General features: G+C 39.6%; 1 protein-coding gene across 9 annotated transcripts in view; it reads left to right on the top strand.

Moving 5' to 3' along the window:
• Positions 1-10,231: 10,231 nt before the first annotated feature.
• Positions 10,232-26,361, top strand: part of ncor2 (nuclear receptor corepressor 2) — a 106,372-nt gene continuing 90,242 nt past the window's right edge. For 5 of the 9 annotated variants that reach the window (XM_079689422.1, XM_079689426.1, XM_079689424.1 and 2 more), the window contains exon 1: positions 10,233-10,487. The gene's annotated coding sequence lies outside the window, so the exon portion shown is untranslated. Of the gene's footprint in view, positions 10,488-26,361 lie in introns of all 9 variants that reach the window. The other 4 variants (XM_079689425.1, XM_079689421.1, XM_079689429.1 and 1 more) reach the window with 2 other exon arrangements.

Here is a 26,361-nt window from a genome sequence, read left to right as displayed (position 1 = left end):
CACCTCAAAAGAGCGTCATTAATTAACATGCCATTATCAGAGCTGAATGCCGGCTGGGGGGAGATTAATGCTGCGAGGAGCTGCTAGTGGATTGAAGGTCACATCCTGTGTGTTAATCACCCAGCACCCCTGACCCTGGAAGGAAACACAGGAGAATGGGCACATTATTGCCACCTGGCTGGGCACCAATCATCACCGGGATCAAAATAAGGACTGTTCCTTTCAACAAGCATTGACATATAATGGGTGGTATAGAGAGGATGTTTTCGTAAAAATAATGACAACACACAGATGATACTGCAGGGAGATAAAGATAAGCATGATTATATGGTGTTTATGCATTCAAACTGGGTTGTATCAACAAAGATTGATTTATTTCTAAAATCAGTTCTAATCAAAGTTTAGCAAAAACAAGGCTAAAAATGACTGAATTGAGATCAAGCAGAACTCTGTTTCACTATTAAAAACTTGTATTGATGTCGAGCAAAATGCAATTGAGTTGAACATCTATTGAGATACTTGCTTTATTACCTTAGTAGCTTAAAAGTCAGTCAATTGGCCCAATGTTACATGAGAGAAGCTTTCATTTTTCCTCTTTGAAGTAAATCTCAACTTAACTCAATTACTAAATTGATATTTCCAAATAACAGCACTGCAAAAAATACCTTGTAGCGTTTGGCAGGCATTTTTAATGGATCAACCAGAGAGAAATTATAGATATTTGGCTAAATCGATTTCAAAAGGCAGCCAGTTTAGAATGTTCTCAATTGCACATTTAAGTTAATACTGGATCATATTTTACAGTGGACTTCAATGTTTTGGCAAATATAATTAAAATTTAATCTAGGTTAAGAGTGAAAACTAAATCTGACATTTTAAGATTTGAATCTTTCTTCATTTATAACTATAGCTCCAAATGACAAGATTTTAAGAAACCATTATTATTTGATTAATGGGGTTGAAACATGAATCCATATTGGTGAAACCCGGCCTTGTTATAGTTTTAAATAATCACAAAGATGACTGTAAAGCACCCCAGGGGAAGCACATATGGCTGTTGTTGCACACCAGCAGAGAGAGCACAGGCAGAGTATGATATGAAAAACAGACACTGTGCATATCACACACCCTTTTCAACATATAGGCGACAGAGTATTGTTTGCCTTCTCTACAGTCTCCTCTTTTTCTCTTACCGACATAACACACAAAGACCCCATTGAAGTCTGTTGCTAACACATTACATTCTTAGTATGAAAAGCCTTGAGGACTTTCCAAGGTGGATGGATTATATTCTGGGTGTTCAAGGGAAACGCTTGCAGGCTGGATCGACGGTTCTATATCATATTTCTGCAGCCCACACACACCTCCCACTTTCCCACATCTGACAAGAATCTCTCAGATCGGATATGACTCACAAGCTTTGGCCGTCGAAGGCTACATTCTTCTTCTCTTACTCTGTTATGATGACCATTCAGCTCTTTCCACTGCCTTTACTCTTCTCCTTTTGTAGTCAACCACAATTGACACCTGCCTTTGATGGGTGATGTCACTCTGAAGAACACACTGTTTTACACAGGAATTAACATACAGTCATAAGTAAGGATTTGATTATAGTCACATCAATGCAACCTGATAGCTCTGGTGGTTTATATACCTTAAATCTGCTCCACATCCTCCATTTTTATGAGCATTCACAAGAGCAACAAAACAAACCTCAAGTGCTGCCTCTGTGCTGAAGGACATTAGGCCAGGTCAGCTAGTAAAAGGAACATACGCTGTGATGGCTCAGGGAGTGTAGTAGATGCTTACTGAGCGGCCTTGATTCTCAGAGGACCCTGTTTTCCTGCATCAACGCTTTCCAGGATGCAGGCACTTGGTTCACTGCCTGCTTGATGGACTTTTTCCCCTCCTGCCCGAGCAGAGCTGTGTACATTTTGACCTTGGTGTCAGCAGAGCGAGAGAGAAGCGCTGAATAAGATAACTCCCTCTTCTTCAAGGACAAATACACAGCAACACAAGCCTTTGGGGGGCTACTGAAATTAATTTCAGTAAGTCAATTATGTGTACATTTAGAGTATGCTATATATATATTTTGTCTAAAGTGTCTACTATCCATTAATAATGGACATGACGACATTTTATTCCTAGAATGAATCTTACTTACTTTGATACTCCTGTGAAAGTTCATGCAGGGCCACCATTAGGTTGATATTTTAATGTATTTGGAGAAATCTGTTAATTGCCATGGAATGAGGGATAGACATGAATCTCCCACTCAGAGTACATTACAACTGTGGTGATCCAAATACTTTTGTAATGACTAATGATTTGGACACACTGTGTTATAGATTGACAATTAATACATTAATATAGAATTAATACACCTTTAATTAGTGAACAATCCTTAGGGCTGAATTATGCATGTGTGTTTATGCTTTATCAGAGAGATATGAGGAGACATGAAGAGTGAATGGATTGACATTTTGGCTAAAGCGTGCATTAATTCCTGTGCTGAGATAACATACAAATCTTGCTCCTCTGCACTCACACAAAGCACACAGAATTAAACAATAGCACATTAAGTCATGTGCCCACTGACTACTACCTGAACAAAAGATTTGCAACCAGCTTAATAACCACCTGCCCTTTATGTAGACCACCCTCGGAAGCCAGCCTCTTCGACGTAGGACCAGAGATGCGGGCATGGCTACACAACACCGAGTTGGACCTCTGACGTTACACGAAAGAAGAAGAAGAAGAAGACATGGTGAGTTTTTAGAATGCATGTCTGTATTTGATATTCTTCATGCTTGAGAACATGTGTGAAGTGTTATCAAGTGTGATCCAAATACTTTTGTAATGACTAAAAATACCTACAAACATTTCTTATCAGCCTTATCTGTAGGCTACTTTGTGTTTAATGTTAATTACCAAAGCCTAGCCTGCTAACACACAAAAAGGGTGGAAATGGCAAACATTTTACCTGCTTAATATCAGCTTGTTAGCTTTGTCATTGTGAACATATTAGCACAAGGCACGACTGTGCTTTAGTAACAGAGCCACTAGCATGGCTATAGACGCTTAGTGTTATTACAATAAAAATAGATACAATTACTTGATAGCTGGTTGTGACCAAAAACAGAGCTAACAGAATACTTTTGGTTGCAATTGAATGTTGATATTATTACATATCTTTGCAAAAAACATGCAACTTTATGCTCAAGTTCATCATATGAACTTAGAATATAAGTCAACAATAAACCAGTGTTGTGTTTACACCTTGTTTCCGCTGCCCAAAGAGACCAAAAACTCAGTAAATCTATGCTTTATTAACATGATATATTGCTAAGTCTTATTTTCAAGACATTTTTTATTGTGTTTTACTTTACTAATGTGATTCTATTTCACTGACGTGTATAAGTGATAAAATATTTTGTATTCAAGATAAACTTTTCTGTCATTCATATAGAACAAAACAAGTTGAATCCAGCTCACACCATACCATTACATGCATGATAAATTCAAAAAATATATATCTGTAAAAATGATTGAAAACAATAGCATATTTAAAATGTTCGATGGCAATTCATCATCAACATCATGCATCTGATTTTGGGGTTCTTCGAGGTAGTGTGGCATAACAACTTTATAACGGACTTATCTGCAGAGAGTAAAACACTATGTAGCACCTACAGCTGAGAGGGGAACTACTAAATCTTTCTATCAGAGGAACTACTTTAAAAATAACTTATCGTCCTGTCATGATCTGAGTCCCATTCACAGGACGGCTCCATCTTCATGCCTGTAGAATGATATTGCTTTCTTGACAGTGAGATTTAATCAGATTGTCTTTTTGTTGAAAGTCACTGCTGAGTACTGAGTGAGGAGATAAACTCTGAATGCCCCCGCTAAGACTCACTATGTTGCCTCACAACAAATAGAGAAGATAGACGTATAAGACGCAGCAGAGAGGCTTATTTTTTAGGAGAAATACAGTCAACTTCATTTAACTTTCTATAAATAAAATGTCTCTATTGTCCACTGCATTTCACTAAGGGAACATTTGACTTTGATACAAGCAGTGAAAACCTCAAATGCATGATCAAAGCTTCACATTTGCATAGCTGGCACCAGTTTTGGGGAAATATGAACTCATAGACGGGGAGAGATTGACAATGATTTTATTCTGTGTCTTTCTGTGACATTTGTGAGTGTGGAGCTTCCTCCTTTGAGCTGTGCAGCTGGAAAGCCCTTCCCTCGGGGTGTCTTACTCAGCCCCGACAGACTCAGCCACTACCTTGTGATCTTACAGCCAAAAAGCACATGAGAGATCATTCTCCAACACACACACACACGCACGCACAGAGAGAGTGAGCATGTCAGATATCACTTCAATCACAGTATCTGCTATTGCACTCTATTCTTATCTCTGTACTGTTATCAGCTCCCACTAGACCATAAGCTCTGTTGACATTCCACCTCATTTCTGGTGTAAAATACTACCAAGGCCCTATTATCTCTATCACACGCCTTGTTTCAACTCAACTGCTCTCTGTTACATTAAAGAACAATTTCCTGCATCTTCATATCCTGCCCTCTGGGATCATTTAAAATAGCTGCTCTGTTTATATAATTTCAGGCATGCCTAGACTAGTGCTCTTTTGCTTTATCGTCAGCGTTGCTCATGAATCAGATGACGCTTATCAACCATTTACGAGTCTGTGTGTTGTCACTCTTTTTGATGATAGTTCCCTTCGTCGACTGATTCGGAGAGTGTGCACTTATCTTTCCACTATTCACCCACACGAAGAGACACTGTGTACATGCGGAAGTAGGCAAACACATCAATTTGCACTGCTTACAAGATGCATATGCATGTGATTGCTGCAATGTGCTGAGTGTTTTCTGTGCTGTACATTGAGCTACCCCCTGCAGCTACCCTAAAGCAACCCATCCCCCAACGGAGACATTTTTGCTCTCTATGTGTGACTACATTAGTCCAGCTTCCTTTCCCCCCACTGAGGGAGCCCTCTGAGCCGGTCCCTGGGGTGGGTGTCGGTGTAGAAAGCGGGCCTTTTTCCCTGTCCATAGGATGTTATTGATGAGGTGAGTTAATGGATCTCCCTGCTGTGCTAACAGGGACACTGAGGATAAATCAGACAGTGTAAGACCCAACCAGCCATTCCACCTCTCTCCAGACTCAACTGCCATTTCATTAGCTTTATTTATGGGAGTGCTGCACTCTTCTGAACCCCTCCCCTTTCAGTTCTCCCACTGAAAACGCTGCTATTCTTCTTCTTCCTCACATATGTACTGCTATGGCAACCCATATACACCCCTGTCCTTTTTCCTGGAAAACACATCTCCCTCCCACACATCTCCTCAAGAATTATCCCCTGCCTAAGTCTAGTTTATGTGGAAGTGAAGATGTGAGCAGCCTGGGAACCTATACAGCCCTCTATCACGCCATGGACAAAGGGCTGCATAGATAGTATTTTGCTCTGAAGTGGCGGAGGACTCAGCACTGGCTTGGCTTTTAACATTAGACACTGCAGTGCAAGTTCATCCAGCTCAGCACTTCCTGCAGAGTTGTATTTGAGTTGGCTAAGCAGCAGAAATTCACCTCTGGGCTTACGGCTCAGCCACTTAGAGAGAAAAATGCAGCCAAAACCGGCTTTGTCCTTTAGGGTAGAAAAAAGGAATTTCTTATGTGTGCTAGCCTAAAAAATAACTAATGGAACTCTTATCTCCACTGCGTGTTCAAATGTCATTTTTACTTCCAGAGATTGTGTCATTTTGGTGGTGGATCTGGAAACACCACATTGGATATATTTGCAAAAGTAAAAACATTTTGTTTTTTCAACTCTATGAAACAACCATAGTAACATATTGAGGCTTGCCCACAACATTGACTCTGATCCCAACTGCGTCCTGAACAGCGAATATGAACTGTTACAATCAAATCAGTCCCACCATTTAATAATGTTAGAATGAAGCTCTCTCTTGGGCACCAGCCAATCCTAAAATGAAATACAGAGTCTAATCCAAGATCAATTGTATATTAAAGGGTCTTGAACCTATTGTCTCCAGTGATTGTAAGGTTTTGTTAAATGTCTGTTTCCTTGTTTCTTGTCTCACATACTGGTCCTTGTTGTTGCAAATGTAGCTGCTGTGATGCAAACCAATTTAGAATGGATATGACAATTAAGTAATATGATTCTGTATTATTGGTTGGCAGACATTCTGCTTGAAAAAGATGAATAAGTATAATCAGGTTGCAATAGCCAGGGCTTATCACACAACTCAGACCAACACACTGAAAAAAGTCAAGAACACAATGACCTGATTTAATCTGTCAACGGCATCCTAGTTAGCACTGCTGTCTGTGGATACTGTGTGTTACTATGAGAGAGAACATTTCCATGCAGGTGCCAAAATAGCTTCCATGTGTGAATACGGATGTACATGCATAATATATGCTGTATGTCTCTGTATCTAATTTGCTTAATGTAGTGAAACCTGAATTAGACATGGAAGGCAGTGAATCATACTCTCCTTGCGTGCTTTTTCCATTAGAAAGGGACAGGAATAGTTTTTGTGTGCGTTTCCTAGTTAACATTGATGTCATGAAATTCATGCTAGAACGTGTCCATACAAGGTCCACTGTAGTTTACTCCACATGGATCCATGCAACCTGACAGATGGTTGACTGAGCTAAGCTGTAGTGGTGCTATGCCACTGCCAGTTTCATTACAGGGGTTCACTTGGACATGGGACAAGTGTGGATGCGTCTGTCGCGCCCACGGAAGCCAGTGATAACGAAGAAATTCAGACACAATTTGACAAATGAAAACAGAACACATAATCAGAGGCTATAATGTACGTCACATTGACGTGCATTGAGGAGAGTGTGATACAAATATTTGGAAATGACTTCAGAAGCACTTATTGTTGCTGCTTAGTGTTTGCTAAGATGTAAGAAAGGCACAGAGCGGCTATCAAAAGGAAATGGTGAAAGGAGAAACCTATTAGTCAAAACAAAGAGTAAAGATAGTGGAGTATCTATTCAATGGAAAACATGACTCATGTTTGAGATTGAAGGAAACAAAGCTTGATAAAACGTAAGAGAAATGGTCATTATTCAGGAATCAAACCTGCGACGAAGAATACGAAAAGAATAGTGACTTAGCCGAAGGAACTGCAACTGCATTTTCTTTTTTTATATATACGTGGCTATATTGTACTGTTGTTTTTCTTTGTGAGTTCACTGCTCCTAGTACTAGACCCTAGTAGGCCTACTGGTTAAATGCAGAGGACAAATGTCACTGTGTGTGCTGTGTGCTCTGCAAGTGTGACCATTAAAGAGGGTTTCATCCCTCCAATTCTATCTTCTATCTATTCTATGCGCAACTGTTTATTCGACACGTTAATGATTAAAAACAATATCAACAAAATTATAAAAATAGTTGTCTACCAATTGAAGGGTTGGTGGTTCAATCCCCAGCCCCTGCGTTCCATATCTTGAAGTGTCCTAAGAAAAGATACTCAACCCTTAATTGCGTCAGCTTATTGAAATATAATGTAAGTGGAGAAAAAACTAAACAAAGACACGGAGCATAACATGGCATTACATGTGGGTGAGGTTGGAAAATACTCATATTATGTCTCAACAGGAACATTTAGTCTACATATGATCTTGATAAAGGGAAGGAAAGGAAACACTGAGAGAAAAGCGTGTGCTGGCGGTCGGCCAGGTGTGGAGATACTCAGGAAGTTGAGCCGGAATTCCAACAATGCAGGCAGTCGACTCTTCACTGAGACGCTGCCATTTCTGCCCTCAATGCCGTCTTTGTTGTGGCGGGGAGGAGAAGGAGGAGGCAGTTAGGTGAAGTCTTGTGGATGTGAATACATTCTGCCCTTTTCATTGCAAACCTTGACTGATTTGTGAATGATAGGAAAATAATGACACAGTTAACCAGATAAAAAACACTCCTCTCTCGCTTTCTGTCTCTCCCTCTGTCTTAGCCTATCTACAGAGAAAGATAATTTCTTCCAGGGCGGTTTTATTCATGCCATGTCGTGACTATAATAAATGCCAGTGATGGCAGGATGAATGATGTCTTAGCTAAAAATGATCCAAGGAAGAACTTGACACTTAATTATACCATTGTTATAAATAGCAAGACATGCTAAATAATATCCACCGCCTTCATCTAAAAAACACATTATAAATGTACAACATACAGTATGATTTTAATTTTTATGATTTTATGTTTCCCATTAAATTGTGCTTGAATCTAATTAACGCGCCATAATCACTACCCCTGAAGAAAATAAAGAACTAAGGAAGGCAGTGTGTAATAATGTGCTTAAGCATCCACTGTTTCAGAAGATTGCAACAGCGAAAGAGTGTTTGGATTTGTAATCAAAACTAATCATTCACAAAGGAGAGCTCCATTAATCTGGTAGACCGCGGATGGCAGCTCGTCTTTGAAGAGTGCTGTTTTGATGAGGATTTCCCCTCCAGCCTCCTCTCTGTAGGATTCTCTGTTGCTTTTATTTCAGAGATGTAATGACTGTCTTCAGTACATCTATCATCTGACAGGCTTTAACATCTCCGAAGTCTGCTTCGCTAATAATGCAGTCACTCCCAATGGCACCTTTAATGTGAGCTCTGGATCTACAAAAAAATCCTCTCAAGCTCTTTTTGAATAATAATACTTCAGGTGTTTCCTACCCTGATCTGAAATCCAGATTTATTTTGCAATCAAAAGTGTTCCTTTTATGTAGATATCATGTATTTTACTATCTCAAGAGAGTTCACCTGGCCATTTGGGCTTTGTTTGATGCTCCATTGGGGATCTGGCTGCAGATGAAACACAGCTGTTGACATCAAACCCGGCAAGTGAGAAACATTTGTGCTTTATCAGTGAGCTGACAAATTGGGCGTTGCGGAGATGGGGGATAGATTATCCCGACATGCGCCTGGTTCCAGAAAGCCCAGCTGAAATAAACAGCTCGATTTCCTGCTCTGTGATGGCTGGATGAAGAGATGGTGGTTATACTGATGGTTAGAGGGGGTCTCCCAAACCACAGAGCAGAAAGAAAAACACAGGGAAGAAAAACAATCCCATCTGACATCATAGGAAAGGCTGCTGCGGAAATTTAGGTCAAGACATAGCTTGAAGTGCATGTGCCAGATAGTTATATGGTACATTTTTTTACGCCTTTTCCAAATGTGACATACAAAATCAAAAGCATATACCATTCAATAAAGTTTAAATAATTATCATAGCCTGCCAAACCAGGATAGGAGCATCTTTCTTTTTTCAAGCCCCACTGACTGACTTTTAGACTAAATATTTTCCGTGACTGAAATAGCTGCAGTAGGCTATGGGTGGCGGTTTTAGAAACCAACGAGAGGTTTCAGACCATTTAGAGGGCAGCAGCTTCAGCAAAGTCATCAACTATGTACACAGCATGGGATGTTGTGATCTCCCAAATACTATCCTTCAATGTTAAGTCACTGTATTCACAGCTTGTACTTCACCACGGGCATCAAGCAGCACATATGTTGACTTCCTGGAGTGTAAACGCTTCAACTGACCCCTGTTGGAAGTTCAGACTGGACCAGGGAGGGAGAAACATTAATAATGTCCTCATAGTAATGTGATAGCTGGACAATAAAACAATACGTTTAAGCAGCAAGGATGTGATCTATTGAACTACTACATACATGGATGGATGGATAGATAGATATAAATAGATAGATATAGATAGATAGATAGATAGACAGACAGACAGACAGACAGACAGACAGACAGACAGACAGACAGACATATAGATAGATAAATATATTTATGTGTCTAAATCAGCAATTGGAACATGTATGATTTTTACAGTATCATATCATACACATGCACTTAAGGAAAAGTATATAGGAAATAATTAACATATCAATTATAGACTAAACGCTTCCGAATACATGCACATGTACTGTGCTGAAATGCATGGAGTCCTGCTAAAATATTTGTAGAAAGAAGTGGAAGCCCAATAAACACTGCGTGTGTGTGTAGTGCATTATGATGATCGCTGACTTTAATACTACACTGCTGTATCTCTGAATTTGTTGTGGGCATGAAGAAAGTGCACTGCTTGAGTAAAGAGGAGGGGCGAGAGAGCATGCGGACCTATGGAGAGAGAGAGAGAGGCGGTTCAGCCCCGCTGTGGTGTCAGCAGCAGCGGCTTAGAGGCTAGTGCTACACCACTGTGTTGTGCAGGAACAGTCAGGCACGGCATAGCTGAAAACCGCCAGCGGAACAAATGAAAATGAAAACTACACTCTTTCGTGTGGATTAATTCAGGGGCGAGACACCCAATCGAAGCGAGGACCTCTTAGGGGGAATTTGGACCGACTGAGGAAGGATTGGGACATTAGCTACTGTGCGATAACACCGCCGAATGGTTTCTCCTGCCCCGCCGCTAAGGTTAGTTAGCTTCCATTGCTTGCTGTCCGTTGGTTTTGGGAGGGAGGGGGTGTCTGTGTGTTCTGTTGTTGGACGACGGGGTACGGCTATTCTTTGGATGAGAAACATACATAGCAGTATTGACCTTTTCCTGGCTATCCGTTACCTTAAAGCTTAACGTAACGTCGAACCTTGTATTGTAAATGTAGTCATTTTTCCAGGAACAGTTTATCCAGCTGGCCACTCACCAGACCACAGTGCTCATAGTTTGCTGGCTATTGTCAGTTAGTTGATTATTTTATATAATTCATGAACACGTGCTACATGGCTAGGCTAAGTTAGCTAATAGCTAACGATGTTAGCTGTATAAGCTAGCTGTCACAACAGCCGAATAGCTAACGGCATTTTCATTTCAACTGAATAAGCTTCGTTACTGTGTAGAACATTAAGCACACTTCCCAGCGCACAACACTACCAATGTTCTCGTGATACGTTATGTCAATTGCCTACTAAGTGTCAATAATTTAAAGTTTTTGTTATACTGTGGCATCAGGCTAACTGAGCTAGCATGCTAACTTGTCACGCTAACAGAAGCGCCCGGTTTGTAAACATTGGTTTTACATGAAGTTGACTTAGTGCGCTCTACTGATAGCTTATCTAACGTTAGCCTGGTAACGCTTTGCTTTGTTGTCTGATGGGTGATAAGCTATGATTTCATGTCACTGACACACGTTAAAAAGGGCGTTAGGTAGGTTAGCGTTAATGATTGGTTTGTTTTGTGACGGTAAGGTTTTGCTGGTTTTGAGTTGAATCTTTTTTTCTACCAATATGATTTCTACATTTTATTTTGATCCGGCTTCTGTAAATATCCACACATTTTAGCTAATGATAGTTATCCACCTGTAAACAACTGTTGTTGTAAGAGGCAGTCTGATTTTATAACTGAGCATAATGTGGTCATACTTCTAAGAACAGTCACGTTGTTGACATCTTTCATAGAACAACCAAACCCTCTTGTGAAATGCAAAGGTACCTCCCCCTGAGTGAGGTGATCATTAACATAAACAGAGTTAACATGTGTGTTGTTGTGGAAACAAGCGGATGTCTGTTTTTGTCAACTGCCCAATCATTTCCACCACTTCCAATCAGATATGCATTTAACTTGTTAGCTGTCAGTTTGAGAACATTTATTTTCTCTATTATAGCTCTAGGTGGCTGCATATAAATTGGGACACAGCCAAATGTGGATTTAGTAAACAAAGACTTGATTTGTATGTACCTACATTACAAATTACACCAACATTCATATTAGGAAAACACGATATTCATACATTGTAGCCACATTCGTACATTGAGCCATAACCCTTCACTCATTTTTTTGTGGGAAATAACACTGTTCTATCATAGTTACAATAGACACAACACTATGGAGTTTTATATGTATAGTGCCCAGCTTTGACATGGTGTAGTTTGATCTGTCCCTTGTTGTCTAGTTCTTCAAAGCTTATTTTTGTTAAAAACTTTTAAGCGGTGAAGATGGTTTTAATGTCAGACTAGGACATATCATACCTTCTTAAAATCTGAAAGACATTAAACATTTTCTGATGTTAGGGGACGTGGTCTTTGTTTCAGGAGAAGCAGTCCACGTCTGATGTATAATATAAAACTGAGAAACCTTGAAACCATGACTGCTTTATGTCGCTGCAACACAACACTCTAGCCAACTAGTATAAGGTTTTTATTGTGAGACAGTTAAACATTCCTGAAGCCTTAGTCAATAACATTATAATGGAGAATCCAAGCAACTTGTCATATGTACACAGAACACCATGACATTTAGACCGTGCATTTAAGCCATTCTAGTATCACATAGAGTAGGCATATACCAACCAAGTTCCCTTTACCTTGTGGACATTTGGTATAAGGGGTGCGCATTAAGTACAAATGATTTGTACTTCTGGTAGTTTACATCAACAACCTAAGTTTAGCATAGGCTTTGTGCTAATTTAATCTTTGTTTAGTGAAAGAGTTAATGGGAATTAAACCTATAATAACTACTGTTTTGCCACTAAGAGGCAGCAGACCTTTTAAGGTGGTATGGCAAACCTGGTTACACCTAGTAGTAATTGTGCAACATTAGCAATCCTTTGAAATCGTGTTTCTGGAAAACTAGAGGCTGTCTGTCAAATATTCAATATGTTGGCTGTGTTCCTGGTCTCTACAGGAACACCACCCTGGAGAGAAATATTTGACTGTTGAGCTGCTAAATGCTCGAATGCTTGTTTACTAGCTAGTTTTCACAGCTTTTTCTTGCCTGCTGCCTCTGAAATCGGTTGGACGGCTAAACAATTAGCTAAAAATAGCAAAGAAAATGTTAAAGTTGCAGGTTCTGGTGATAACTCTGTAGATTCATCATTGTTATTATAAACATGGGGATTACAGCTCATATATTTCTGATGTAAACACGGAGAAGGAAAAGTTGAAGCTCTGGGCTCCACAAAACTGGTAATGTTAGCTGTTCACATTAGAAACCACCTCATCACTAACTACACTGAGGAAAAGGGACAGTTATCAATTTGATGGGTGTTTTGGTATTTACCCTTCTGTTTACATCTTTATCCAAACATTGATTTGAGATATTACCCTTACATTTGTGCTGATGCTGTTTCTTTTTTATATGTATTTGTGTAGGTTGAGTACAAACCTGACGAGAGCCTTTGTTTCGTTTTGTAAGTGTGTACTTATTGGGGTGATGTTAAATATGAAGTGTATTTCTTAAAAGCCAGGCTTCTGAAATGCACAAGTATGTCCTGCCGTCTTAGCAGAGACTGCATAGAAAATGTTTGCCTTAATGGGTGAACAAAGATGAAAATCTGACCAAAGAAAGACTGATGAAGAATCGGACAAATCATTTGTGTTTGGGTACTTGACAGACTGGTTAATTTGTTGTGTAGTTTGTAGTAAAGTATAAAGTAAAGTACATGAAAGTATTCAGGTATTATGTCATGATGCCTTGGGACGGTGTGGGTATATGGTGTGTAGCCTAGAGAGCGTAAAAGTCTGACAAAAATGTATAATGGTGTGACATTGCTGACTTTAGTTTTGTGTCAGTTTAGCAGTTTGGATTGTTAACATTTAAACCCTAGTGAGGAGATATATCTCCCTTATCCAAAGGGTAATGTGGGCAAACATAATCCCGTGCTCAGCATGATGCCTCAGGGAGACCGTTTCAGTGCTAGTTCAATTTCTGCTCGTATTATGAAACATAACACAGTTACGCAAGTGGACTCATTTATTGTCTCTGAAGGATGAATCCTCACAGTGAATTCCTGTGGGAAGAAACACGAGCCATTATTATCATTTCCATACAAAATTTCAAAGGTTGTAATTCAACGTCCTACATTTTCAAATTTGTATTAACCCATTTTTCCAATTATTAATCCCATAACTGGTTAAGAATGTTTATTAAGTAAGCTTTAAGGGCTGCAGGTAATTATCATTTTCATTATCAATGAATACTTTTGCATTTTTGAACAATGATTTATTGGAATAGTTGATAAGTGTGCCAAGAAATGTTGAGCACATCTTTTGTAAACGACCATGATAAAAACACAACTAAAAGGAATGTGGCTAAAGCTGCATTGGCACACACTATGATTCATTGGTATGCCACTGCTGTAGCTACCAGCTACTGTCATACTCACCTGGTGTTCTACACAGCATTATGCCACAATAATTCATCAATGATATGACACTGTTTTATCATGATAGGTACCAGCTTTCTGGTACAAAACATTAGGAAATACATGTATTTATGATTTATTACTGATGTAGCCTTTGTTAAAATCTCAACCTGAGTTGTGGATGTTGACAGAGGGCATCCTCCTCAACCTTGTAATTTCCACATGCTAATACTCTCCGTCTGAGTGTACATGTGAGATTCATCAATTGAAGCAAACCTAGGCATGAATCTACTATGATGTAACTGTTGCACCACCAAGCATTTCACACTGCATATTGAAATGAAATGTATATTGACTGAAATCACAGCACATGAAAAAGCGATTATACAGAAATATGACACAACTCTGGTCATGCTGTGGTGGACTTTATGAACCTTTTTAAGTTAACACTCCAAACCGAGTATGAGGCAGTCACCATGAAAGTGCCTCCCAGCCGCATTCCCTCCTCCTGCCCAGTTTCCTCTCTGCTCACTGAATGAGTAACAGCAGCTGTCTAGCTTCTCTTGCTCACTAGTGGGCTGCACCTGGTGGGTTCCGTGTGTGGAGAACGTTATGCTGTTATGATCAGCCACAGCCGGTCTGTTGCAGTGCGGTGCCCCAAATTACCCACAATCAAAGTGCCATTGAACTGGACACAGTGCCACCGCAGTTCCAGTGGAAGAGCAGTACCATTAGCCCTGATCGCCAAATGGAAAAAAATGGTTGTGGTGACGTGCCACCTTTTATGCTATCCGACTTTCACTTTTAGGATGCTGTCATCAAAGGGAGTGTGTTGGAAGTGTTGGAGCTGCTATCCTGGGGGTTAAAGGTCTCTAAAGGTCAGACAGATTCTGGGGCTGTCACTCTGTAGGGCTCAAACGGGCCCCACGATTTATCTGTCCCTCCAGGAATTTATGATGCTGCTTGCAATTATCAAATGCAAAGAATACCTGCAATATTTTAAGAGCCAGCTATTTTAAATTGGCAAGTGTCAAAAGAATATAGAGACTTGTACTAATAGCGACACTTTCCTTCATGAAATCCACTTTCAAGCCTTTGTTACCAATTTTCTAAATAATGAAAACATCCTTGACCGCAGACAGAACGTTTTTATGAGAGTTTGTTACATATTTAGATTATCTAAACAATACCAGCTGGTCTAAAACATACAGAAAGTTATGATTAATGATCGGTATCGGTGTTCTGTAAACATTATTTTGTTTTTCCACGGCCCTCCATTGTCCTCTCTAAATTAGTTGTCAGCCCTGTTGTAAAGCTGCAGTTAACTGTGACTACAATTGTACAGAATTAAGTTAGGTTGAGGTTTAGATTCAAAGTTGTTTCCTCTTTTACAGGATTTGATATAGCTCTTGACATGCCACCTATAATGAACAGAACAGGTTTTACCCTTTTACATGAATTCATTTCATCTGGAGGAGGCGTGGGGCGCAGTGGATAGAGCCTTGCTGTTCGGATCAGGGGAGCACAGGTTCAAACCCCACTGCAGTCAGCATGTTGTCGTGTCCCTGGGCAAGACACTTCACCCCCAATTGCTCCTGTGGGGATTGCCCACAGTATTGAGTATGTAAGTCGCTTTGGATAAAAGCGTCTAACATGTAATGTAATCTCTGTGGAGACACCAATCATCATGAAAAATCAAGCAACTAAAATTCCCTTTTTGACATTGCACAACACATCCACATGTGATTGGATGTGTTGGTGATCACGCGCACACACACACACACACACACACACACACACACACACACACACACACACACACACACACACACACACACACACACACACACACACACACACACACACACACACACACACACACACACACACACACACACACACACACACACACACACACACACACACACACACACACACACACACACACACACACACACACACACACACACACACACACACACACACACACACACACACACACACACGATGCCTTGATGTTGGAACACACTATTCTGTCTGTGCTCTCAACGTGTGGTAATGCTCTGTGTCTTTCTATGTGTTAAAACATGTTCTTGAAGTCGTTCCTCCATCATTTAGCTTTTTATTGAAGTGCTTCAAAGGCATTTTTGCAAATGACTGTCAATTGCAGAGCTAAGTTTAATGAATTTATTTGAAAAAATTGTCGTTCTTTCTGTGGAGAATTCTCAGTCAGTATTTTTGGTGATAATCATTCATTGATAACAACAATTGAATAGTATAAATACTGTGTCTGAAGGCCAAAGACCATTATATAATATTACTTGCATGTTCTTTTAAATAGATATTCATTAAAAGTTAAAGCTAGAGTTGGTCCGATCCGATCACGTGATCGGGGATCGGAGCCGATCACGTGATTTTCAAAAGATCGGAATCCGGACAAAAAAATCGGGGATCGGATTTTTTTTCCTTTTTTTTATAATTTAAATAAAAAAATGTTATTCAATGTTACAAAACAAAAATGACCATGTTCAAGTCTTAAAGTCATCCTGAGGCCTTAGTTTTGGTTTCAAATGACACAACATCATGTATGTGTTGCTTCTTTGGGGCTTGTTTTCATAGACCTGGTTGCTTATTTCTCTCAAATCTGGCAACAGAGTGGGCAGGGCGCAGTGTCTAATTGGAGCAGTAAGCTAACGAGTAATGATGAGCTTTATTTTGTTTTGATCCAATGCTGCACAACTGAACTGATCCAATGCTGCTGCGAAAAAAATAAGCTATATCCATGTTGGATAGAATATCAAATTTAAATAAAAAAATAACCTTAAGGGACAACTTGAATGCTTTTTTTTCTCTTAATGCATTGCATAAAGATCGGATCGGGAAAAATCGGTATAGGCAAATTGTCAAAATCAAATGACCGGAATCGGATCGGGAGCAAAAAAAGGTGATCGGGACATCCCTAAAGCCATGTCGTATTTTTGCGTCTAAAAAAAAAAACAGTCACCCATATTTAAACATACTAAAAGAGAGGCAGGCATGGGATTAGTAATGGCTAGGGATGGGTATCGTTAGGATTTTATCGGTACCGGTACCGGTACTGCTTATCGGTATTGGTATTTTTCGATACTCTTATCGATACTTTTCAATAATTTGGTGCTCAAAATTATAGACATGAATACAAGATGTGAAGATTAAACAGTAATTGTATTGTAATTGCAGAAATAACTGTGTAATTTATACACTAGCTTCTCAGAAGCAGACACAAATAAATAATAACTTAAAGGGGCCTGGTTCGCCCTATCATGCTTTTTGGGGTTTTCCCTCAGACAGAGGATGAAATGAGGCATTTTTTAAAACATTTTTTAACATTTGTAAATCATTTACATCTTCATCCAGACATTTCAAACTGACAACCTAGCTCGACAAGAGACATTGTCCTACAGTGACATCATGCAAAACTGTGATATGAAGAAATTGGTCAAAAGGCTAAGATGGCAAAAAGATAAAGGCGAGTACGTATATTATTCTGGATTGTACTTTTAAATCATCACAAAATAAATGATGTGCTGAACTGAAACACGTCAAAATGTGTCAGAAGGTTTAAACATAGAACAACGTATTTGAGCTTAAAATATGTCAATTCCTAGTCCAATTCACAATGACATCTGTAAGTTTAGCTGGTTTATAAAGCATTCAATGAAAGGCCAAATTATTATAGATGTAGGAGCTCACATTAATACACTGTCAGTGTTAATAAACAAAAAAAAGACAAGGCGATGTGCCTGGAAGATTGCACTCAGGTAAACCAAACATATTACCCGTGCGCAGCAGCTAACCTGCCTGCGAGCCTTCGCTCAGGCCACATTTACACACGGCGCGGCTGAAGCCCGCTAGCACTATTAGCACTATTAGCACTAGCACTGCGTCATTAAGTTGCTTGTGTTACCCCCTTTACAAGCAACTAATTGAGTACATAGATTGCACCTTGCACTATCGCCACTACATCTTTTTTAAAGTGCACCCTTCGATCGCTTTGCTCCGTCCGCCATGCCTGCGGAAGTCTCACAACAATAATAAGAGCGTTGTTGAGAGAGATGACGAGTGGCATTTACAGTGGCCAATCAGAGGGGTCTCAAACCGGATACATCACACGGGATGAGGGTTACCAACCAACCAGAATGGTTTAAAGTTAAACGAAGGAAGTAGACATAACACATATACCGATAGCAGCACCGTTTGTCCAGCGGCTTAACGGTATACCGATACCGTCCAATCAGGTACCGGTATTGACTTAGTACCGGTTCTCGGTACCCATCCCTAGTAATGGCTCTGTGGTAAGTGATTCACTTGACTCTGTTACGCAACGCAGATGACAGCATGTTTTACGGGACATGCCTCTTGTTTATGTGTAGGCTTCAAGCTGTGGGTAGCGCTACATTTATCTCTACCTTGTTTTTATCTCTCATTAGCCTTGACTTCTCTACCAGGAAACTGGGTTACAGTTTAGAGGTTTTTTGAATTTTAGAAAAAGCATTTTATCAAGGGCACACACCTCAAGGTTGATGATCTTACAGAGGAAATACTAGTGAAATGTTACAGTGAAAGGTATGAAGGCCCGATTGGAGTGTAATTACGGGTTATGAAGTTCTAGTTTGGGGGAAATGAATTGACAAGTCAAGACACGTGAGCTTGATCCATGACAGTGCAGTTTCAAATAAATTACATCCCAGAATGCATCAACACCTCAAGCTGCCGGTGTGACGTCTAGTCTGTGTTTTGTAATGTTTGGGTACTTTCCACACTAAATCTCTCTCAGTTCACAATTCAAACCTCGTGTATAAAATCTAGCCGCCATGTTTTGTTTGGTATGTTTAGTGTGTAAATAGAACCAGCATAGCTATCAGTGTTTGGAAGTGCACGCTCACACTGTACACAAACATACACACTTGAACCCTCTTATGCATAAATAGAAGTTCTGTGAGGCTTCCGTCATGAGGGGCAAACACAGGCAGTCGGGTTGCATGCTGCCATACAGAAGAACATTTCAAAGCTCTTGAATAATTAAGTAGCAGTTAGGAGGAAGTAGGTCAGCACAGCAGACAAATGCACGCCTCGGTTGTATTTCCTGCTCCTCAGTATGGATAGCTGAATGTCAGGTGGGCTTTAGGAACAAAGCCAGCAGAGAATACAGAGAGATTTGTGAGTGCACACTAGGGCTGTCCCGAATACCATTTTTGGGCTCCGGATATCCGGTAGTAATCAGCAGCGAATATTTCGGCCCGCGCGCGGTTGTCGTTTTATAGTTATTTGTTAATGTAACCCAATTTGTGTTCTTTGAAATGTAAAAGGATATTGTGTTTGTTACTTTCGTTGCAGTTGTATACGTCTTAAGTGTAATTTGGCTTGGCTTCCTATTTATGGACATGCTTTTATTTTGAATGAGAGTTAACGCAGTTGACAGGAAGTTGTTGTTGCTTTGGAAACAACGTGACGGAGATTAGCGGAGAAAAGTAATATCTACATATAAAGACGGAGAAAGTAAACGATAACGTTTATGGTTAAGTGTTAGCAGCACCCCCCGAAGAGGCACAAGCTCTTACGTTGATATTGGAGATTTCAATAAATTCAATTTGAAAAAAACAAACAAAACGAATATCCGAATAACGAAATTGAAACCCGAATAGTACTCCAATGAACAAATATTCGGATATTCGGGTAGAGCCCTAGTGGACACCTCATACATCAGAGCAAAGCTGTCACATTGTGTGCTGTTGAGCTGAGGAGTTTTTGCATATCATTATTAACAAGTAGTCGCAGGAATCGTTCAACCCCAATCTATATTTCATTTTGTGAAGAATCAATAAAAGATAATTTAATAATAAACCACTTGCAAAAGATGGTTGTCAATCAGGCGAGGCTACCAAAGTGCTGGCATTAGGACTAGGCATGTCACGATAATTAATTTTGTAGGACGATACATTTTCCCGGAAATTATTGCGATAAACGATAATATTGTCGGCACCAAGTAAGTAAGCCCATTTTAGACCACTGACATAATGATAATATATAATAATAATTAAAGTACATCCTTTCAAACAGAACTTTTTATTGAACATTCAACATTGCAAATGAAATGTGAAATAATATTCAAATATATAAATTATATATAATAAATGAAACAAATACATTTAATTATAACAAATTAATTAAAATCACACAACCAAAACAATCAATTAAATAGACTCAGGCTGGAAAACAGAGCTCTCTCTCTCTCTCATATATATATATATATATTAGGGCTGTCAGTCGATTCAAATATTTAATCGCGATTAATCGCATGATTGTCCATAGTTAATCCCAAATTAATCTCACATTTTTTATCCGTTCTAAATGTACCTTAGAGGGATAATTTTCAAGTTCGTAATACTCTTATCAACATATGTGGACAAATATGCTTTATGCAAATGTTTATCATTTGAACAATGACAAATATTCTCATGAATATTAAACACAACAACCTCTGAACATTACAAATATTCGCTGTGTGTTGTGTGAGCTATGTGCAACTCAAGGCATATGCTCAAACGGGAGCTGCCTGGACGCTGCAATCATGTTGCGCACACTATCCGTGCTGAGTGTGCTGACTTTTCGTACAATGTCCCACTGTCTGGCTGCCTGCATAAAGTCAAGTGCTCGGCGCAGTTGTCGGCGAAATGTCGCTCCTCTGTTTTCATTGAAACAGCCCCTTATATCCGTTAGCGCAGCTAGTTAGCACCAGATGCTAACAACAACAACGATCCTCCCGACGGCCAGTCGGTGCCTGCCGGTGAGCATGGAAGTGTGGTCTGCGAGCGGCAGGAGCGGGGCTGTCAGCATCAGCTTGTAGATGGTATTTTAAACTCTATGCGCTCTGAAACTACGCGGCGGCCGAGGACAAAAAATACACATGCGTTAATCGCGTTAAAATCATTAGTGACGTTAATTTTTTTTTGCGTTATTAACGCGTTAACTTGACAACCCTAATGTATATATATATATATATATATATATATATATATATATATATATATATATATATATATATATATATATATATATATATATATATATATATATAAATAAATAAATGAGCACACATTGTCTCTCAAACAAAAAAACCCTCCCAAAAATTTCGAGCAAGGAACACAAACATGTTGCATTGTCGGGCAAATGCATCTTTGATTGCAAACTGTCGTTTGCTCCCAGCTGGAAAAACGGAATGGGGTGGTTGTGTTTCAGGTGCAGTTTAAGGTTGGTCGTATTGCTAGCTTTTGTTGCTACCTTTTTAAAACCAATGTGACAAAAAACATTCAAGTCCGTAGGTTCGCCTCATTGATTTGGCTTGCATCCATAATATTAGGTTTGGCAACCACTTCCATTTAACTTCAAATCCCCCTCGATTAAGTCACACGTTGTCTCCTGCTTTTCTCTATATTATTAATTTGGTACAATTAGGTAATTCTGCTACACTGCTGTACGCAAAGTGTCCTGACCTGGCTGTGTCATGGGCTGTGTGTGAGCCCCGCCCCTCATAGCGCGCCGGGTTGGCAGACACAGCCGTCGGGCTAAAATGCTGGTCACATCCTTATGTAAACAAAAACGCATGTAAACGGCAATTTATCGAGCTCAGAAAAGTTATCGAGTCCATTTTTATTTATCGCACGATAAGTCAATTTATTGATTATCGCGACAGGCCTAATTAGGACAAACACTAATTAAATTGCATATGCTTTTTGATACTTTGATTATGAATTGTCTTTTATAGAAAAACTTTTTAACAAAATATCACAAACTCATCTAGTTCGTATGTCTCAATAGCAACAGCCAGTAAGTGTACAATTGCAACGGACACAGTTCCTTGCCTTGTGAACCATATTTAACTCAACAGGCAACATAATAAGTTACATCTACATATTGTAGTAAATGTTCTGGGGTTCTTCCTAGATTACATTTTAGCAGATGATTCTCACACTGTGATTTCAGTTTGGAAAGTATCTGCTTTAGGTTTAACTCAGCCTGGTCAAATGTGTGCCAGACTTTCATCAAACTATTGTGACGGTCTAATAGACCACATTAAGTCAGTGGAGGAGTCAATTGGTGTGAGAAAGCCATTACTCACTTTCCAGCCAAGGTTTTCTTCCCCTTTAGTGCAGTCTCACCTTATTTATTTGCCTCTGGGAAGGATTTCTGGGTTCATTGTCTTTCTTTTACACATGAACAGAATATACATACACCCCAACTGTCTTCTTTTGCATATCATCTTTGTTGTGCTTTTAATTGCAAAGCATTCACACAGTTTATGTGAGTGTGTTACAGGGCTCTTGGAAAGCTTCATGTAGGAAAAGGTTCTGTCACATAGGCATGTTTTTTCAAATATTTGGTTCTTATAGATGCTACATACATTCATATAGCTATAAATCTGCCCGCCTTCTACTTAAGAAATGTAATTAGAGATGCTCCGATCGCTAATTTTGGGGCCGATTGCCGGGATCAGTATCGGGCTGATCGCCGATTTGATCGAGTGGGCGGGGCCTATGGGGATCTTCCATTTAAATGGATGTTTAAAACTCAGTTAATGGGGCTCATTCACTGGCGCTTCCACAAACAACAACCATCATAATTATTACATTCAAATCAAGTACATTATTCAAGTTTGCATTAACTTTGGATAATAACAAGGGAGAAATGAGCGGAAGCGCTCTCTATTCCTCTCTCTCTCCCCCTCTCTCTCCTGACAGCCTGTCAGTATCGTCTCATGCAGCTCACTGATCCAGTAATGAGTGACCCCACAGTGAAGAATAAATATATGTATAACTAGTTTAGCTTGTTCCAGAGGTAGATAAAATAGCTAAGTGTGTAAGGTCTAACTCTTAGTGTGTGTGTTGCTCTGCTCACCGCTCCGTCACAGCGAGTGGAGCTGCAAGATTTCTGCTTCACACATGTTGCATACCGCTATTTTACTCTCTTTTTCGGACACCTTAAAATACTGCCAGACTGGTGAAGCCATTTTGGCGAGCTTGTTTTGCCACGCACAGAGAGAAGTGTTGTGTATTTTACGTCATGTGATCGGCTCTCCCGATCGGCATTTATAGAGAGCACCGATCAATCGGCAGAGAGTGAATATCGGCCGTTATCGATCGGTGGCCGTTATCGATCGGAGCATCCCTAAATTTAATATATATATTTTGTACTGCATTATACAATGACATACCGTTTATTGTGATCAAAACTTTTTTATTTTCTTATAGGAGAGCAATAACGACGTGACGTTTTTGCAAAGTAAAATTGACTAAATTGTCAATTTGAATTGTTTCGATGAACATTAATAGTGAGAGTTTAAGCAGTGTTAGTCAAATTACAGTTAAGATACCAGAGATATACAACATTATCTGTTTATCCTGACAAACACTATCAAATGTGTAGTTAAACACTTAAACATGTTTAACTACACATTTGATTATCGTCAATAGCAAAATACCCAGACCCAGAAGGAAGATCTCTTGCATTGTTAAGGCAATGGTTGTACAATGTTTTCATCAAAAGCCAACTAATCTTCCATCTAAACAAAAACATAACTCTCCTGTTCTGTGCATTGACTCTAATGGGTTTTGTATGTGGGAGAATCTCAGAGGAATAGTCTGTGGGTAGAAAATCAGTTTTTGAAGTCGGGAGTCTAGAACAAACACTGTGAATTTCAGTTTGTGAAGGCCTCGGTTTTACTCCAGGCCAGCAGGGTGGGGGAGGGTAGAGCCTTATGTAATTTCACACAGTGTCGCTGAGGCGGGAGGCAGCAGGGGAACAGACAGGAAATCCAATAGCTGCTCTGCTGTCCAGCCTGGATACAGCTGGATGATCACATCTGGAGGCCCAGGCCAGCCAATCACTGACCCCCCCCCCCCCCTCCGTCTCCTCCGTCTCCTCTCCCCTGTCAGTCAGTCACTTTTAAAGTCTCTTTGTTGAGACAATGGTAATGATTGATAAAATCTGTTTCAAAATAGAAACCGCCCACTCAAAGTGATTTAGCCTGCACAATATTTCATTTATATTTATATAGATATTACTCATCAGTTAATCATTCACAGCCAGAAGTATTTTCCTTAGGCTTGTCTTCTAGAGTGGAGTGCACCAGCTGGGCTTAAAAAAAGTAGGTCTTAACTCTAACGTCGGGCTTAGCTACGGCCGACTTAGTGATTCGAATTTACACCGAGCGCACAAAGCCTGACTAGTCACGGTGGTAGCTGCGCCTAGTCTTAAAATGCGCATCCACGTGAATACACGCAAAACAGTAGTTGTTGCCAAGCAACACGCGTCTACATAATTTAACGCTCGAACTTCTCCATTCAAAGCAACCCGTTAGCGTAACATCTGAGTGCAATCAGCACCTGCAAGGTTGGGCAGAGCTTAGCGTTTCTGTCTGATCCGTTCTGTAGTTGAGGGGAGATCTCCTCGATTAATTCAAAAAGGGCTTGTCTGCCGAAATGAAACCTCTCTACCAGCTCACTGTCCAAATAGATGTCCAGTGGGTTTGTTCGATCACGGACGACTGTTTCTCTTCTTAATGCCCTTTTGTTGTTAAACCTGTAAACAAGACGCACTGCCATAGTTATGTTCCTTCTTGGCTGTTTTACGTTACTATGGATACTAGTCTCTCTTTCCGATTTACGCCTGCTCCGTACTAGGCGTAAAAGTTACACCCGGGCGCAACGCATACAGGGCTTAAGTCTTAGTGGTGCACTAGTCATAACTTTAGTTTGGTCTTAACCTTCGGTTCTACGTCGGACGTAGAGTTACGCCCAGCTTACGCCCAGCTGGTGCATTCCACTCCAGGGGTATAAGGATAGGCTATACATCAATCTTTATACCTACTTCAAAATTATTTTAGAGTTTTCAATTGGAATATATTTGTTACTGTGGGGTAAATGTAAGAATTATATTGCTCCACTGAAGTTTTGTATCTCATTGTTGCTCTAATAATCAACTCTAATACTTTGTCATCCGCTATGATGTGAAAGTAACATATTTCCACACAAAGGAATAAAAAAAAGAAAGAAGTGTTTTCACAGCTCAGTTATTAAATCCAAGTCATACAAACACTATCATTCAGCACCAGAGCAGAGAGCAGCAGAGCAGCGAATGGAAACCAGTCGCATAAGCTCTCTCTCTCTCTCGCTCTCTCAGTTCCAATCACCCTTAACTAATTTAATAAGACAAGCTTCAGTTTGTACTAGGGCTGTACCCGAATATTCGGTCGTTGGCCTACTATTCGGTTTTGAATTTCATTATTCGGATATTTGTTAGTTTTTTCCTAAATGTATGCTATCAATCAAGGCAAATTGGCACATTCTTATACTATATTTATTAGGGGTGCACCGAATGGGAAATTCTTGCCCGAAACCGATACCGAAAATAGGAAACAGTTGGCCGAAAACCGAATGCCGAAAGGCCGAAAATGATTAATAGAAATATATATAATGTATACATTTTTTACCAATGTTGTTCAGCTTCCTGATTATGGCAAAACTTAACTTAAATAATAATCACTAGTATGGGTCCATAAAACATTTATTCAGCACTTTTGAATGCATACAGTACATTAATTCCAAATCAAGTGCATTTTCTTTTCTCTGTAGGATAACTACAACAAAGTGCATTCAGAACAAAGCCAAGGTGCTTTAAAACTGCATAAACATCTAGGCCAGTAGGCCTACAACAAAATAGTGTAAATAAAGACTGTAACAGCAAGGCCTTCAACAACAACAAATGCACCTATAAGTGCATGCATACAAATGTGCAAAATGGATAAATCCACATGAATGTAACTATTTACAAATGAAATTACAATTCAATTTCAAGAATCTGTAAATAAGGTTGTCTGTCCTCATAAGCAAAGTAGTAAACATTGTATAAAGATACATAAAGTGAAAACTGGATACAAAATCCACAACCAATTACAAATTAAATTACAATTTCAAGAATCTGCAAATAAGGTGGTCTGTCCTCATGAGCAATGTAAACAACATTGTATCATTTAGATAACGAAAGTACAATATATTGAACACTGTGCTGCTGTCATTTCCCCCTAATGATAACCTGAGATGGTGAATTATAACTCACAATGAAAATTGTTCAGGAAAGTGGGTATAGAGCAGACATGTAGAAATAGATAAGCTTAT

Source organism: Notothenia rossii (genome assembly GCF_949606895.1).
Source record: "Notothenia rossii genome assembly, chromosome: 6".
NCBI classification, from domain to species: Eukaryota; Metazoa; Chordata; class Actinopteri; order Perciformes; family Nototheniidae; genus Notothenia; species Notothenia rossii.
Note: the sequence above shows the minus strand (reverse complement) of the source record. Positions and strands in the feature narration are given on the sequence as shown.